Source organism: Choloepus didactylus, chromosome 2 (genome assembly GCF_015220235.1).
Source record: "Choloepus didactylus isolate mChoDid1 chromosome 2, mChoDid1.pri, whole genome shotgun sequence".
Lineage (NCBI taxonomy): Eukaryota > Metazoa > Chordata > Mammalia > Pilosa > Megalonychidae > Choloepus > Choloepus didactylus.
The window spans coordinates 199,240,766-199,256,717 of record NC_051308.1 but is presented as its reverse complement, the minus strand read 5'-3'; the positions used below and the strand labels follow the sequence as shown (position 1 = coordinate 199,256,717).

Sequence of the window (15,952 nt, the reverse complement as noted above, 5' to 3'; positions counted from 1 at the left end):
ATGGAAAATTCTTATACCATGCTGTTAAAAGGCAAAAAGAAAAAAGAAACAAAATGAGGTAGGTATTCAACAACTCTTTAAAAATATCCATAGAAAAAAGCCTGGACAGAAATACATCAACGGGACAATGGTGATAGTTTTTGAGCACTTCTTCTCTGTATTTTTTCCTACATTTTTCTTGATTGAACATGTATTAATTTTATAATGAAAAAAATCATTAAAAAAGTCAAGCAGAGGAAATGATTGGTCATACAGGCAACTTCACAAAGTCACTGCTTTACACATCCTGGAGTGAGGAAGCAAGCTTGCATCATGGAGAAATTCTGCGTGAGAACGCACACTAGGCAGGCCCCACCACTGAGTGTTTGCCTTTGTCTTCATGGCTTCATGAGATAGTGGGGGAAGACAGCTCCCCTGCTCTGTGAACAAGGTTGATACAGGGTGCTGGAGGAGGGGGGGCATAAAACAGGCTCCTAAAACAGCCTGAGTGGTTAGTGAGGGGTTCCTGGCCTTAGTGATACCTGAGATGGATTTTGAAGGATGTGGAGACAGAAAAGGAGAGAAGGAACATTCTAGGAAAAGGAAACAGGTCAATAAATGTATGGGGGTGAGAAAGAACTGGTCATGTTTGGGGAATAACCAATATTTCACTGTGGCTGAAATTTTGCTTACATGGGATATGAGTGATGGAAGGGGGCCTTGGGTCAGATTCTGAAGGGCTATGTACGCCTGTCTAAAGTAGCCCTTCTCTGAGAAAGGACAGGGACATGAAGGTTTTATCCTGAGGACAATATAAGGGGCTATTGAGAGTGTTAAGCAGGGGCAGGTAGTGGTCAGAGCTGTGTTCCAAGAAAGTCTCTCTAGCTGAAGCATGGACTTGGGAATGGATTTGGGGGATGAATTTGGGGAGGATGAGGCAGTGTTTGAAGGCAGAGAGGCCAATTTGGGAAGTACGGTAGTACTCCTGGTGGAAGATGAAAAATGTGAGCTAAGAAACATTTGACTTAACAAAAGCCCTCAGGAATCTTCTAGTTCAGTTGCCCTCATTTGACACTGGAGGAAAACTAAACTCCGGAAAGGGAAGCACTTTGATTTATAGAATCTCAGGGTTCTGAGTTCCTTGCAAGCCTCTTTAATAGGCTTTAGTCTCTCCATCAATGGTGTTTTTACTCTACTTAACATATTCTTGCCAAAAGGTTGTCCAGCTTCTGCTCACACACATTCAGTGATGGGGTTCTTGCCATCTAAAAAACCTGACAGTAACCTCACTCTTGGGGCAAGAGGTTCTTTTATTGAGTCTAAATGTGTCTTCCTTCAGCTTTTATCCTCCAATCATAGTTCTCTCCCAATGAAGCCACACACAACCACTTTGCTATCCCTGCACTGTGCGGTGTGCTCTTATACTGATTATCTCATTTAATCTTCCAAACAACTTGTGAAGAAGGTGTAATTTTTGTTCCTACTTTGCAGGTGGGAAAACTGATATAAGAGGTTATATGGAGATGAGGATCAGGCCCCTTCCCTGAATTTTATCTTCTCCATCCTTGGGTCCTTCTGAATTCTGTTGTGATTCTGGGCTCTGAGCACTTCCTTAAAAGCACACTAACTTAAAATTCAGTGCTCTGAATGGAATGCTGGTTTATGGGAACCTTTAACTAGTACAGAGTGCATAAGGACAGTCTTCCCTCCTTGTTCTTTTAATTGAGCTTCAGTTAACACAGCCTGTGATCACATTTGGCCCTTTAGTGTCCACATTTCAATGCTGGCGCCAGAGTTGACCAGAACAAGGACATGTAGGGTCAGTGGCAGAGCTAGAGTGCATCCCTAGGTCTCAGGGCCCCAGCCCAGGGTCCTCTCACTTCCCCTCACTGCACCAAACATATCAGGACCATCTGAGGGAGAGAAAATTACACTTATTGTGTAGACTAGCTCTTCCGGCAACAGACATTCTAAGATTCTGGAGGGCAAAGGCTTGGTTTCTGAATATATCTAACTATTCACTACCTGTTATTCATTAACAGAGCAAAGATTTCCTTCCTTCTGATAGTGTGTTTTTTTAGTAAGTACAGTCAGGAAACAAATTGTAAGAAGAAATTTTGCTTTCCCATCATCGTCTGTCACCTCTGGTTCCCTCTGTTATGTCTGACCCTGCTCAGTAGGCTGGAACACAGCACCAAATAATTAACCAAACTCCTCTGCTAAGTAAGCCAGCCCTACCTGGAGACCAATGCATGTTCCGAGATTGGCTAGAAGCCAGCACCAGGGTAAAGGTGAGCAGGGGCCAGGTTGAGGACTCTGATGACTCAAAAGTGCAGGTCCCCGCCTCTCACCTTACCTGATTCTCTCCTCTTTCTCTCCTCTCTAAAGCCTTTTTCAGAGGCCTCTGCTTAGAATGCCTTTTGTCCTTCCTGTCAGCCTGGCCCAATAGATTCCTCTATTTCCCAGTGCCCAGCACAAATCACAGAATAGAAGAGGTACCGAAGCATGTATGGTGCATGAATGAACAATCTAATGAGCGAGTGATCAATACTTTGAATATCGAGTCTGCTTATTTCATCTCTGAATAAAGACACAATTGCTAGGCCTTAGTTTCAATGTCTGTAGAATGGAAATATCTGTTTCTCAGACATGTTGTGACAATTATATGAGAGAAAGGGCAAGGCAGAACTATGTGATCCCACAGAAGGGCTGTGTGTATATGTGTGTGTGTGTGTGTGTGTGTGAGAGAGAGAGAGAGAGAGAGAGAGAGAGAGAGAGAGAGAGTGGGAGAGAGGCATGCTTTAGTGTCTCCTCTACTGTATGCCTTGTTTTCTACTGAGCACTGGGAAATAGAGAAATCAGACATGGCTCTTGACTTAGAGAAAGTCCAAAGGCAAAAAGAAGTGAACCATTGTGGTAGTTAGTTACCTACTCCTAAGATGTGTTAACAAGACTGTGAGCATTCCAAGGGCCATATGCTTCTTTGAATCCCTCTTCTCTCTCCATCTTTGTCCCTCCTTTCCATTCCTCTTTCCCTCCCTCTCTTCCTTATTCCATTCTTCCTTCCTGTCCTTCCTGTTTTCACTGACCATCTAATACATGTCAGGCACTAGGGAATACAATTTACAGGAACTCACAGTTGAGGAGACAGACAAAAGACAACAATCACAATCCAGCATGCCAAGCTCTGGAACCCAGACCACATGGGGCTGCTTGAGCATGGAGGAAGAGCATTCATTGTAGGCCCCGTGGTCAGAGCAGACATCCCACAGGATGATTTAACCTCCCATAAATAGGAGTCAGTTGCTGGAAGACTGTTTCAGGCATAGGGTTAGACATGTTAGGAAGACTAAAGATGAGAGAGAATGGAGGACCTTAAAAAAGTTTAGAGTGTAGAGCGTTTGAGGGAGAGGTGGGGGAGGAGATGGTCGTTGGGTGAATGTTAAAATATAAAACTGGAAGGGCAAACACGGATCATATGGGACCTTGGTAGCCATGGTGAGGTATTGGCCTTGACTCAGAGGTCAGCGGGAATTGTGGGAGAAGTCTACCGGGAGGAGCAGCATGCCCAGTTTTGCTCCCCAAAGGAATGAAATAGGAACTCAATAGGAGGAGGACAGCTGGGGAGGGAAGCACTCTGGGTCTGATATTCTTGTGATAAAAGCTAAAGACTGGGGATCCTGACCTGAACAAGAGTTCAGAGGAGCTGCTGGGGAAGAGGAAGCAGATGTGCTCTGTATGCTCCAGAGAACAGTGCTAGCTAGGACCAGTGACTGTGACTGGCTGGCCTGGAATGTCAGCTTTGCCAGTTACTACTTATGTAAACCTGGCAAATCACTTAAACTCACTGAGCCTCAGTTTCCCCATTAGCAAAATTAGAACTGTAATACTGACTTCAGCAGGTAACTGTAAGGATTTAATCTGAAGGTGCACATCAAGTGGCCAGCACTGCTTGGCACATGGGAGATGCTCATGTCAGGAACCTCATGACACTAAACATAAATACTGAAATGTGGTGAAAACCATGTTGGCAAGGGGATCATAGACTGAGGGGGGGAAACAAGAATAATTTCAGCTTTGAACACAAACACAATTCCTTTCACTTCCTATTTTGAGAATTGCTGCAGAGGCCAGGAGGGAAGGAAGGATTCCCATTTTAGCACAGCCCGCCTTCTCACTGGGGCTGTGACTTCCATTACTTTAATCTGCCTCTTGAATTGCTTTATAGGAGATTTGGTTTCTGAACTTGCCTAAATGGAATCAGAGTCCTCCCTCAGGGTTCAACTTATATATCCTTCCTCAGAAAAGCCTCCTTTGATGTCCCAGCCTACCCAGGACTGGCTGTTGAAATATCTCATTGCACTGCTTATGTTTTCTTTACCCTTCTTGTAGTTTCTCATAATATATTTGTGTGATTGTTTAATGTTTTTCTCCTCTACCATGAGGGCAGAGACTATTTTATGTTGTTCTCTGTTATATTCCCAGTACCTAGAGTAGTGTCTGGCACAGAGTGGACACTTTTTTGACTTATTGATAGAATGAATAAATGCATAAATAAGTGAACAAGTAGGAACCAAGGGGAAAGAGCATTTTGGTAGAGGAATTGGCATGAGCAAAGGCATAGATGTGGCAAAGTGAATCATCTATACAAGCACCAGTGAAAATCTCAGTGTGTCCAAGAGATAAGGATGGAAAATTCTTTTGGAGCCAGACTGTACAAGTCGCTGAATGCACTGAGAGGTCTCCTGTGGGCAATGGAGAGACACAGAAGGTGCTATGCAGGGAAGTCCCTGTGCGGAAGGGCTTGGAGGGAGGGAGACTAGAGGGGCTTCCTCTCTGTTTCTGGACTCTGTGGCTTGCCCTCAACCCCATTCAGGACCTCTGTTTTGGGTCTCAGAGCCCTTCTTCCTTCACCAACCATTGCCCACAATTCAACTTGACAGATACTCTCTTTTAAGACAGACCTCTTTACTGCATTTGGGCTTAAGCAACAACTACCTTCCAAAGGTCCCAGATTATGAGCTCCTCTTTCCTGTCATTCCTTAGAAAACCCCTCTGTACATTCAAACCTTAGATTCCTTCAAAACATCAGAATTACAGGCCAGCCTTGGCTACTATTATATGCCTCAGTCTCTTATTCTATAAAATGGGGCTGATGGTAATTGCATTTATATTCTCAAAACAAGATAAAGGCTGTGAACGAGTTTGCTAAGCTGCACAGCAGTTTAAAAGCCATGTACCATCACCATGAGGTACTGAAGCTAGTATTCTGGGCTGGAGCACCAGCACACATTAGCAAAACACAGATCTGGGCTCCAATCCTAATCTATCATCCTAACCCCTTGTACCCCAAACCCAACCAAAACCAAGTTTGTGATAGGAGACACAAGCTTTTTCAATGAGACTTCAGAGTCTAAAGATCAGATGAACTGGTTAAGACATTTCTAGAAATAGTGTCATGGCTTAAGAAAGAAGACATTAAGCAAGAGGAGACTGGGAACTTGGAGGTTATAAATCTCCCTACCTAGTGTGATAAAGAAAGACCTAGGCAGAAGAACAATTTACAACTCAAGCTTTATCTTGTTCCTCTGAATTAAGTGTTTTCATGACTTGCTGCCAGCAAATTGCCTGTTTGAGTTCAACCTTCTGAAACCTAAAAGACACCACCACAGTGTCTTGCTGGTTAATAGGAAGCCCTCAAGGATCCAATCCCAATATCCTTACCACCTCACCTTCCACTCAATCACTTCACACTCTCTCCTTTCATCCCCACCCCAAAACTCTAGCCACATTGGAATACTTGTCAATGTGTAACTATTTGCCGAATATGCTTTATACTCTTTCATCTTCAGGCCTCTCTATATGCTGTTCCCACTGGTAGAAGATCTATAATCAAGATCTTGCTTGTCTTTCAAGATCTGGGTCAAATCTTACCTTTTCTCTGAAACCTGCCTTGATCTCTTCAGGCAGAATTAATGTCTCTTCTTTTATTATCTCCATAGGATATTACCACACTTTTATTTGGTAGAAAGGCTGTTGTATGTAAAGTTTAGTTCAATGTTTCTGTGTCTTTTCTCTATTATATTGTATCCATATCCATAGTGTTTAGCAAAGTTCTTGACATAGCTGAGGTGCTTAATAAATACATGTTGAAGCAAATTTAAGGGAGGTAAGAAGAAAATTAATATTTTAGTGATCATCAAATGGGAAGCCAAGCACTTTGTATATATTGGCTCTTATAATTCTAGCTCTACCCAACTTCCCAGACCATGGACCTTTAAACACAGCCAATATCTGCACCATGCTGCAGAAAGGCCCAAAAAACCCACTGGACTGAAAGCTCTGGTGTTGTGTATTCATACTGTCCGCCACCCTCCACTCGGCTCTCAACTCTCTGGTTCTTAGTGTCTGGCTCTATATCCTGGTTCTTGATAATTTCCCCATGCAGTTATCAAATTCAACTCAAGGTAACAAATATTTCTTGAGTAACCACTATGCATTGGCATGTTGTTCTGCATGGTTCCTTGTTGGGTAAGTACTCTTAGGCATGGCTGCAGGTAAGAAAGAGTATTAGCTGCACTGAATCATGACAGCAATTTTCCATAGAATAGGTGTGGTAGGTTGAATGATGTACCCCAGAAAAAAAAATGTTCTTATTCTTGAACCATTCCTGGATTTGAACCCATTGTAAACAGGACCATTTGAAGATATTACTTTTAGTTAAGGTGTGGTCAACTAAATCAGGATGGGTCTTAATCCTGTTATTGGAGGCCTTATAGAGAAGGCCATGGAGAAAAAGCCACAGGGAAGCAAAAGTCAACAGCACCCAGAAGAGAAAGGAGAGGAGAAGCCATGTGACAAGGAAAAGCTAAGCAACCCTGAAGATTGCCAGCCAGCCAGAGCTGTCCACACTGGGAGGAAGCAAGTCTTCTATAGTCTCTGAAGCCATGAGCCGTTAAATTCCTGTTGTTTAGCCAACCCCTTGTAATAGGAAACTAAGATAGTAGAGTATGAGATAAACCTCTTGCTGTTGTTATCCCCATTTATAAAGGGCCGCAAAGTGCAAAGAGGCTGGGGACGAACAGGGAGTATTACTGCTAGTAAGTGCTGAAGCTGGATTTCAAACCCAGGATGGCTGCCTGATGCCAAAGCGCACGCCCTTTTCCCTGTGCCCCAGCCTCTTTGACTTTTTTTTCTCTTCATGATTTTCTTGGTGGATGGTGTTCACAGGCATGGCACACATTTTTAGTTTTGGACTTAACTTACTGTTCAGTCCATTCCTTGCCTTTGCTCTGCTCTGCACTATACAGTAGGGGTTTTACTCCCGCAAGCTGCACTTCCTAGGCTTCCAGGGTCAGATGGTTTTCAGATGAAATGGGTGGGTTTTCACACAAATGGGTGATACTGGCTGGAGACAGGAGGACTAGTGGAAGAGGAAAACCAGGTATTCTCCCACCCCCTGGGAGCTGTCTCTGACAGTGGCTTGGTTTCTTCCATGGCTCCAGCTCCTGCTGGACAGGTTGCCATGGTTCAAACTTTTGCCAGGTAACCCTTGCTCCTAGGATACAGAAACATCTGTCCTCTCTTTGACCCTTATGTCTAGGGGAGGCATTTTCTTCCAGTTGCTAATTTCTGGGTTCATTTACCATTCCCTGTTTGGCTCCACTACTGGTACCAATTCCCTGCATTGAATCCTCTTTGTTCTAAATATTTGGAGTAGTTTCTTTTTCCTGGTTGTACACCGACTGATACACTCAGATTTAGACAAAACTAAAAAAAGAAAATTCATGGAAAAAATGCATGATAATTACTTATAGTTACCAGAAGTATTAACTGCAATAGTAGAAGTTGTGCCATAGGTATTTCTAGGCTGCCAATTACAATTCATTTCCTAACTCTAGTTGTAATTCCATTCCCTTTTTTTTTGAATGATAAGAAAATAAAGGTGACATTACTATAAGGGTAACTTTAAATCTGCTCTACCTGAGAGTAAATTACTTGCAAACCTAAGTTTTTTCACTGTTACTACTTTTGTGACACCTCACAACCACTGCTTTTCGTTACGATGCCTACCAAAATAAATGGTTGTTGGGACAGAAAAACTCTGTAGTGCTGGCAATTCTTGAGTTTGGAACCAGAGTGTTCAAGTCCAACATGGGCCCAGTGACAGCTCAGACTTCTCTTTTTGGGACCTTGGCCATACCATCCAAAATTATCATCCTCTTAATCATCACCGTGGGAAACAGTCATGAGCACTTGATATATGCCAGGCATTGTGGTCTTCATGCTTGGCATATGAGTCTAGTGAGCCCTCATAACTACTTTATGGGGAAACTGGGTCACAGAGAAATTAAAGAACTTGCCTAAGATCAGGTAGTTAGTAAGCGGTAGAGTTAAGATGTGATCCCAGGCAGTTTGGCTCCAGAGTTCAGAGTCTATACCAATAGCCACTATGCTTCAGTGCCGCTCTATAGAACAGGCTTGACTGCCTGGTGGACCACTGGACCTTCACTTGCTGGACCATGATCTCTGTTCTGAACCTCTCAGACTCCTTTCTATGGTCATCACATTTTGCCCCCCACTCTTGAGATAGGAACGTGCACATTTCATGTTTACCCCATTGGAAAAGGATGAGCTCTGCTCTATGGGTGTGGGGAGAGGATCAAAAAAGCTTCTTTCTCATACAGTTCTCCTCACCCTTGAATTTAACCAAACAGAGAGGCAGGAATATATCTCAGGAGAGAAGTCTGAGAAACAGAAAATAAAGTATTTGGAAGGACTTGTCTTTCCAGGAGTTAAATCACTTTAGAATGGAAAGCAGAAGAAAATAAACACCCAAAAAAATGATTTTATGCTTTTTTTTAAACTTAAAATTATGGAAATTGTTTCTGACAGCAAATTGCTCCTAATTAATTTCTTGGCTCTGCTGGGAAAATGTACTGTTCTGTTGATTTCTAAATTCCACTGGCTTAATTATCAAAAGACTTTTTTTTTCTGAAACTATTAACTTGTGGGTTTGCTGTTTGGGTTTGTCAGCCTAGTGTGAAGGGCAGGAGGAGAGTGGAGGAGGCAACGGTTGGATGGGCACTAGGAGACCCAAAGACCCAGGTTGCTTGGCGCCACCCAAGGCCTGGTCACCATATCCGAAGTCCATAGAAAAAGAAGTCTGAATGATGTAGGCAGATTGACAACATGGGGAATGTGTGAGTATGAAGTTGGGAGAGTTGGGTTCAAATCCCATCTCTGCTACTCACCTTAGGCAAACAGCTGAACTTTTTAAGCCTTAGTTGTTCTTGTAAAATAGGGTTAGTAATAACTAACATTTACAGAACTCTAGGGACATACCAGGCAGTACAGTAAGTGCTTTTATATGCATTAACACATTATTGTTCTCCACAGTCTGATGAAATAGCTATTACAACTTTGCCTGTTTTATAGATGAGGAAACAGAAGTCCATAGGGACTATGCAAATTGCCTAAGGTTACACATATTATAAATGGCAGAGGCCAGAAATGAACACAGGCAGTTGAGAGAAAAGGAACCCCTCATTTAGTTCCCAACTGTTGATCAACCTGTCTGTCTTCCCTCATTAGACTTAGAGCTTCTGGAGGTCCAGGGACTATTTCCTGTTTGATTTGATATCCATATTGCAGCAAATGTTTGATAAGTAAATAAATGAATGAACAAATGGTTTATCTGCTCAATTAAATACTGGCATAATTTAAATCTGGAGTCATTTAAGTTGGTGCAGTTCAAGAAAAAATAGTCACTTTCATCATTCAGCAGATATTAATCAAATATCTGCTGTGTGCCAGCCACTGCATTAATCAATGGGCACCCAGTCATTTTACTTTTGGGAGGTTATCTTAAGAAAATCACAGGACAACTGTTTGAAGATGAGTGAACAAGTATATTCACAGCATTCATTCATTCATTCATTAGTCCAACAGATATTTGTTGAGGGCCTACTAAGCGTCAAGCCTTGTTCTAGGCATTCCCCTTGAATAAGACAAAGTCCCTGCCTTCATACAATTTATAATCCTGTTGGGTAAGACAAACAAAAAACAGATATACAATGTCAGGTAGTGATAAGAGCTAAGAGGTAAAATGAAGCAGGGTAGGGTAAGGGAATGTACTGTCAAAGGAACTTAGTTTTTGGTTTTGGGCTTAGCAAAAGTTTCTCTAGAGTAGAGACCTAAATGACATGAGGGAGTGAGCCATATGAATTTCTGGGAAGAGTAGTACAGAGCAGAAGTGCAGTTTATGAGCTAGTTGTCTTTAGGAAAATCACTTCAGTGCTCCAGCTTCCTGCGCTGGTGTGAAGCAAAGTCATCAAGGTCCCTCTCTTCCATTCCCCTATCTTTCAGGGGCCCCTTCCTCCCACTGGCACCTAGAACAAGGTTGGATGGTGTCTGGGAGAGCCTCCTGTTACCAAAGCATTTTGAAAAATCCCAAGTGCTACACAGACGTAAGTTAATGTAAGTTAATCCTACTCATCTGCCAAAGCCAAGCTCAAATATTACTTCCTCTCTGAAGTTTTTCCTTACTCCTCAGGGAGGATTGTTCTGGGATCCCTTTATACTTTTTACACTCCCCAGTTACAGCATTTAGTTTTGCACAGGGTTTAAATGACCTTCAAATCTATTCTCTCATACATAGTAGGTGCACATAAAACCTCATTGAAAGAATAAGCCCCTGTTGTGAAAAGCAGTTTCTTTTTGTTGAGTGAGGATTACCCCACAATCTGCTGGTAGTCCTTATTTTGACAATCAGACCTGGCAGCACAGGGATGTAGAGTGGAGAAAGGTGGGGAGATGTGAGAAAGATTCACCTTTGCTAAGGCAATGTGTTAGGCAGACCCTTGAAACATTACCCAAGTTGATTCTCAGAACAACCCTAAGGGTAGATATTATTATCCCCATTTTATAAATGAAGAAAAATGGGTCAGAGATATTAAGGCATTATCTATGGGCACAAAGCAGAAGGTGAATAATGGGATCAAAAAGTGGTACTAATGTCCTTGCTCTCCAAAGCCCTTGGTGTGGTGGGTTGTAGGGGAGAGGCCTAAAGATGCTTAAAAAGAACTCTGTAAGATGCTGGGTTTTCCTCTCCTGGATCTATATCAGATCACTAGCTCTTACATGAGGAGATGGTTGCTGTTTTTAGAAGGCCCTCATAGACCCATAATCATACAAATAAACATCTCGATGCTTTAGCAAGCCGAAGGATCCGGAATGTGAATTCTGCATGGCTCAGACCCTATCTCAGGTAAGAACATTGCTTTTCCATCTCAGGTCACCATGTTTGTTCTGCTCCAGTGGCACAAATCACTTTATCCTCATATCGTTTCACTAAGTTTCCCCTGCTAGATTGTGAACACTTTGGTCCAGGGCTTGGTATTCCTGCCTTTCTTTGGCTAGCCCATGATTGACACAAAGAAGACCTCAAATTATTGTAGATAACAGGAAAGAGACTTAGGCAAAGTCTCACTTCCAAGAGGAGTTTGGGCCAAGAATAAAATACTGTTGGGCCTTGTCTTCCTTGAACAATACTTTCTCAATGCCCCAAATTCCTCCCTTGGTGAGAGCTGCTGCACACCCATTGTTCAGAATGACCAACCTTTCTTCAGAACCAGGATGCTGGTGGTAGCTGGCCTTGTCCACCAGCTTTGTGACCTGTTCCCGTAATCAGGCTTTGCAGTGATGGAGGTTTCAAACAAATGTCCTATCTTAATAAAAAATCTGCCTATCAAGGACTGTATGTGAGGTTCCTCTATGAGTTGCAAATCATGTATGTGTTAAATACTCAAATGCTTTGATTTTAAAAAGAGTGTTCCAGTTTGCTAATGCTGCCTTTTTGCAAAATACCAGAAATGCATTGGCTTTTATAAAAGGGGGTTTATTTGGTTACACAGTTACAGTCTTAAGGCCATGAAGTGTCCAAGGTAACACATCAACAATCAGGTACCTTCACTGGAGGATGGCCAATGGCATCCGGAAAACCTGTTAGCTGGGAAGGCACGTGGCTGGTGTCTGCTTGCTCCTAGGTTGCGTTTCATCTCCTTTCTCAGCTCCTGTGTGTTCTTCAAAGTGTCCACCATGGCTGCAGCAAGCTTGCTCCTTCTGTCTGAGCTTATATAGCACTCTAGTAAACTAATCAAGGCCCATGCTGAATGGGCGGGGCCACACCTTCATGGAAATTATCTAATAAGAGTCATAACCTACAGTTTCGTGGGTCACATCTCCATGGAAACACTCAAAGAATTACAATTTAATCAACACTAATACATCTGCCCACACAAGATTGCATCAAAGATAATGGCATTTTGGGGGACATAATACATCCAAACTGGCACAGAGTTTCTTAGAAATGTGGTCCCATAAGCATCATTCTAAGTTTTTAGGGGACTTAAGGGTTTGACTCTACCCTGTGAGGTTTGGCACTAGGGATCCAGTCTGTCCTGAGCAAATGCCTTTTAGAACCCCCATAAGAAGCACAATTGTAAGATTTATCCATTTATTCAACAGATTAAGCACCTTTTAAGTGACCAAGACAATGCCAGAAGCTGGGGTCCAATGATGAGCAAAAACAATTTGCCCTCATGGAACCTAAAGGTTACTAGGAGAAACAGATGTTACTCAAACAATCACACAAATATGGACATAATTACACTCTGAGGCAAGTGTTATGAAAGAAAGAACAAGATTCTGTGAGTGTATATAGCAAAGGAATCTGACTGAGATAATGGGTCTAAGGAAGATTTTCCTGAGGAAGTAAGCTTGAGCTGAGATCTAAAGTATGAGTCAGTGGTGCCAAGGTGAAATACATAGGAAGAACATTACAGAGAAGTGATAGCACCAAAAGGGCAATACAGGGGTCCATAATCTTACCAACAATATAAGTGAAAATAATCGGCTTGTTATAAACAAATGCAGCTTCAAGGCCCTAGAACTCTCTGCTTTTAAGTTCCTCCAATAAAAAAATTTGGGGGCCAACACTGATCCAGGAGAGGGAATAATATGTTCAAAGATATTGTGATTAGAGGGAACATGTAGGTCCCAGGAATTGGGAAAGAATGCTGAGGAGGGGGGTATGTATCAGACAAGGCTGGAGATTATTCTAAAAGCCTTGGAAAGGCAATGAAAAGATTCAAGCCTGTGGGGATAGAAAAAGTGGGGTGCAGAAATGATCAGCCATGCTTCTTAAAAAAGTGAGTCCACAGACAGCAGTTAGGAGACTACTGCAGTAGTAAAGATGAAAGACAATGGCATCTTGGACGTGGGTAGTGGCAGGGAATATGGAGAGAATGGATATATTAGGAGATTTTTAAGAGAAGCATAGAAGGAGCAGTGGGGAGAGGAGAGGCAACACAGATACGTGTCCTGGTTTTGTTATAGATTTCTGTATAAACTTGCACAAATACCTTCCTGGGACCTCAGCATCCCCTTCACCTACTAGGGAGGTCCCCAAGAAATGGAAGGAACATGCAAACCATCACATAAGGTAATTTCTAGATGATCTCCTAGTGCTGGCATTCTGTGGTTCAAAAATTTTGTGATCCTACTCTTTTCTTCTCTCCCCAAACCAACTTGCTGGAATGATATGCATGCCTATAGCTAGAAATTAAATAGTTGTGACACCTTGATTCAGGGCTATGGACCAGACATCACGAGGTGTCTGCTGCATAAAAGAAAAGAAAAAGAATCTCTCATGGGACGTTTTCCCTAGAGACCAAAATTAAATAAATAAACAAATAAATAAATAAATAAATAAAATAACGAAAAACCAGTGTCAGATGAGGAAATGCCTTGGATGCTGATAATGATGATGATACTCATAATAATTCCTTAAATTCATTTAGTGTCTTAACTTGGCTTGTCCCATCTGACACAACCTTGTGAAGTAGGCATGATAAGGATAATTATGCCAGTTCATAGAGTTGAGTAAAATGAGCCCAGGGGAGAAAGAAAGAAATCTCAGCACTTAAAGAGACTTTAGATATTCATTTATTCAACAAATATTTATCAAACCCTTACTATGTGTCAGGTACATATCGGTCAGTATAAATATAATAGGCAAGTTCTCTGTTCTCAAGGGTGCTAACAGATAATAAATAAAATCATAATTTATTGTTTGTTGTAAGTTCTATGAAGGAAAATTTATAGGGTGATGAGTTAGTAAGTAAATGGGAAAGGCACTTTTTGACAGAATAGTCAGAAAAGCATTTTTGATAAGGTGATATTTCAAATAAAAAAAAAACAGTAACTGAAAAGGTTAGTTGTGTGAAAGGGCTTGACTTATTTGCGAAACAAAATGGAGATGATTTGGTTAGAATATAGAATGAGAGGGAGGGAGAATGGTATGAAAGGGGATGGGAAAGATACAAGAACCCAAACTGGAAGAGCCTTGTGGCCCGTGGTAAGGAGTTTGGATTTTATTTTAACTGATGGGAAGCTACTAAGGAGTTTAATCAAGAGGATGATTGAATCTGATTTTAATTCTAAAAAGATGACTCTGGCTGCTGTGTGGAGAATGGACTGTGGGGGGCAAGAGGTACAGCTGATAGACCACATAGGAGGCTATTATAGTAGTCCAGGCAAGAGGGGATGGTGGCTTAGAAGAGAAGTGGCACTGGAGATGAAAAGCAATGGATAAATTCAAGATACATTTTGGAATTAGAATAGACAGAAGTTGGTGATGAATTTGAATGTTGGTTAAAGGAAATATTTTTTACCTCTTCACTTTTGCATATGAGATCTAGGAAAGAACAGGAATGGGAAATGACAGAACCAAAACTTGAAACCAAGACTTCTGACTCCACATACAGTGCTCTTTCCAGTGCAGCACACATTTCTGCTCAAAGTAACAGACCAGAATATGGTGGATGGAGGGTGCTCAATTGAGCTGGGATGCATAACTATCAATTGGGGTCAAACTGGAGTATGGCAGGAAGGCTTCTGGGCATTCATGAATCAGAATAGGAGTCCTAAACTTGCTTCATTTCTCACTTTCCAGCTGCTCCTTCTCCCAGCCCAGGGTGGGTCTTGAAAAAAGGGAGATAAACCCCACTCCTGCTGAGAGCATATGCCTGCTCTCTGGTGATCCAGGTGAAGGAACCAAACACTGAGTGTGTTTTGTAGCTTCTCAGCTTCACAGGAAAGAAATTAATCTGATGTCAATTTGAGTTCTCCACAGGTTCATGTTACCTTTGGTCTGTTAGTTTTCAGATCTTCACTGGGATGTTTGGGAACATACCCAATTAAAGTTCACCTTTCCTTTCCCACCTGTCACCCTATTCTTATGCCCAATTCACACAAAGCACCTCTTTGTTTGTATGTGTGCATCATTATCAAAGGTAGAGACATATGCCTTTGGGTGCCCAATGCCTGGCAGAGCAACGGCTCAGAGTATATACTCTGTAACTGTTTGCTGAATGAATAAAGCAGTTAATCTTTCCAAACCTCAGTTTCCTCATCTTTTAAAAGGGAATAATTAATAGCTATCTCAGAAGGTTGTGAAGCTGAAATGAGTTAACATGAATGTAAGATACCTAACATAGTTTAGGAGCTTAATAAATGAATTAATACATTCTTTACATATCAAAATCTTTCCCTTGCTCAACATAATTAGTCATTAGGGAAATGAAAATTAAAACCACGGTGAGATTTCAGTACAGACTTATCAGAATGGCTAAAATAAAATAAAAAAAATACTGACAACACCAAGTGCAAGCTAGGATGCATAGCAACTGGAACCCTCTTATATTGCTGGTGGGAATGCAAATGGATGCATTTGCTCTAGAAAACAGTTTGGCAGTTCTTCAAAAGTTTAGACATAAAGTTACTCATACAACCCAGGTATTAATCCTAGAAAAATAAAAACTTACATCCACACAAAAACTTGTACACGAATGTCCAAAGCTTTCCTATTCATAATTGCCCAAACTGGAAACAACCCAAATGTCCTTCAGTG

General features: G+C 41.8%; 1 protein-coding gene across 4 annotated transcripts in view; it reads right to left on the bottom strand.

Moving 5' to 3' along the window:
* AGBL4 (ATP/GTP binding protein like 4) overlaps window positions 1–15,952 on the bottom strand; it is a 1,783,169-nt gene that overhangs the window by 356,435 nt on the left and 1,410,782 nt on the right. The window lies entirely within an intron of this gene.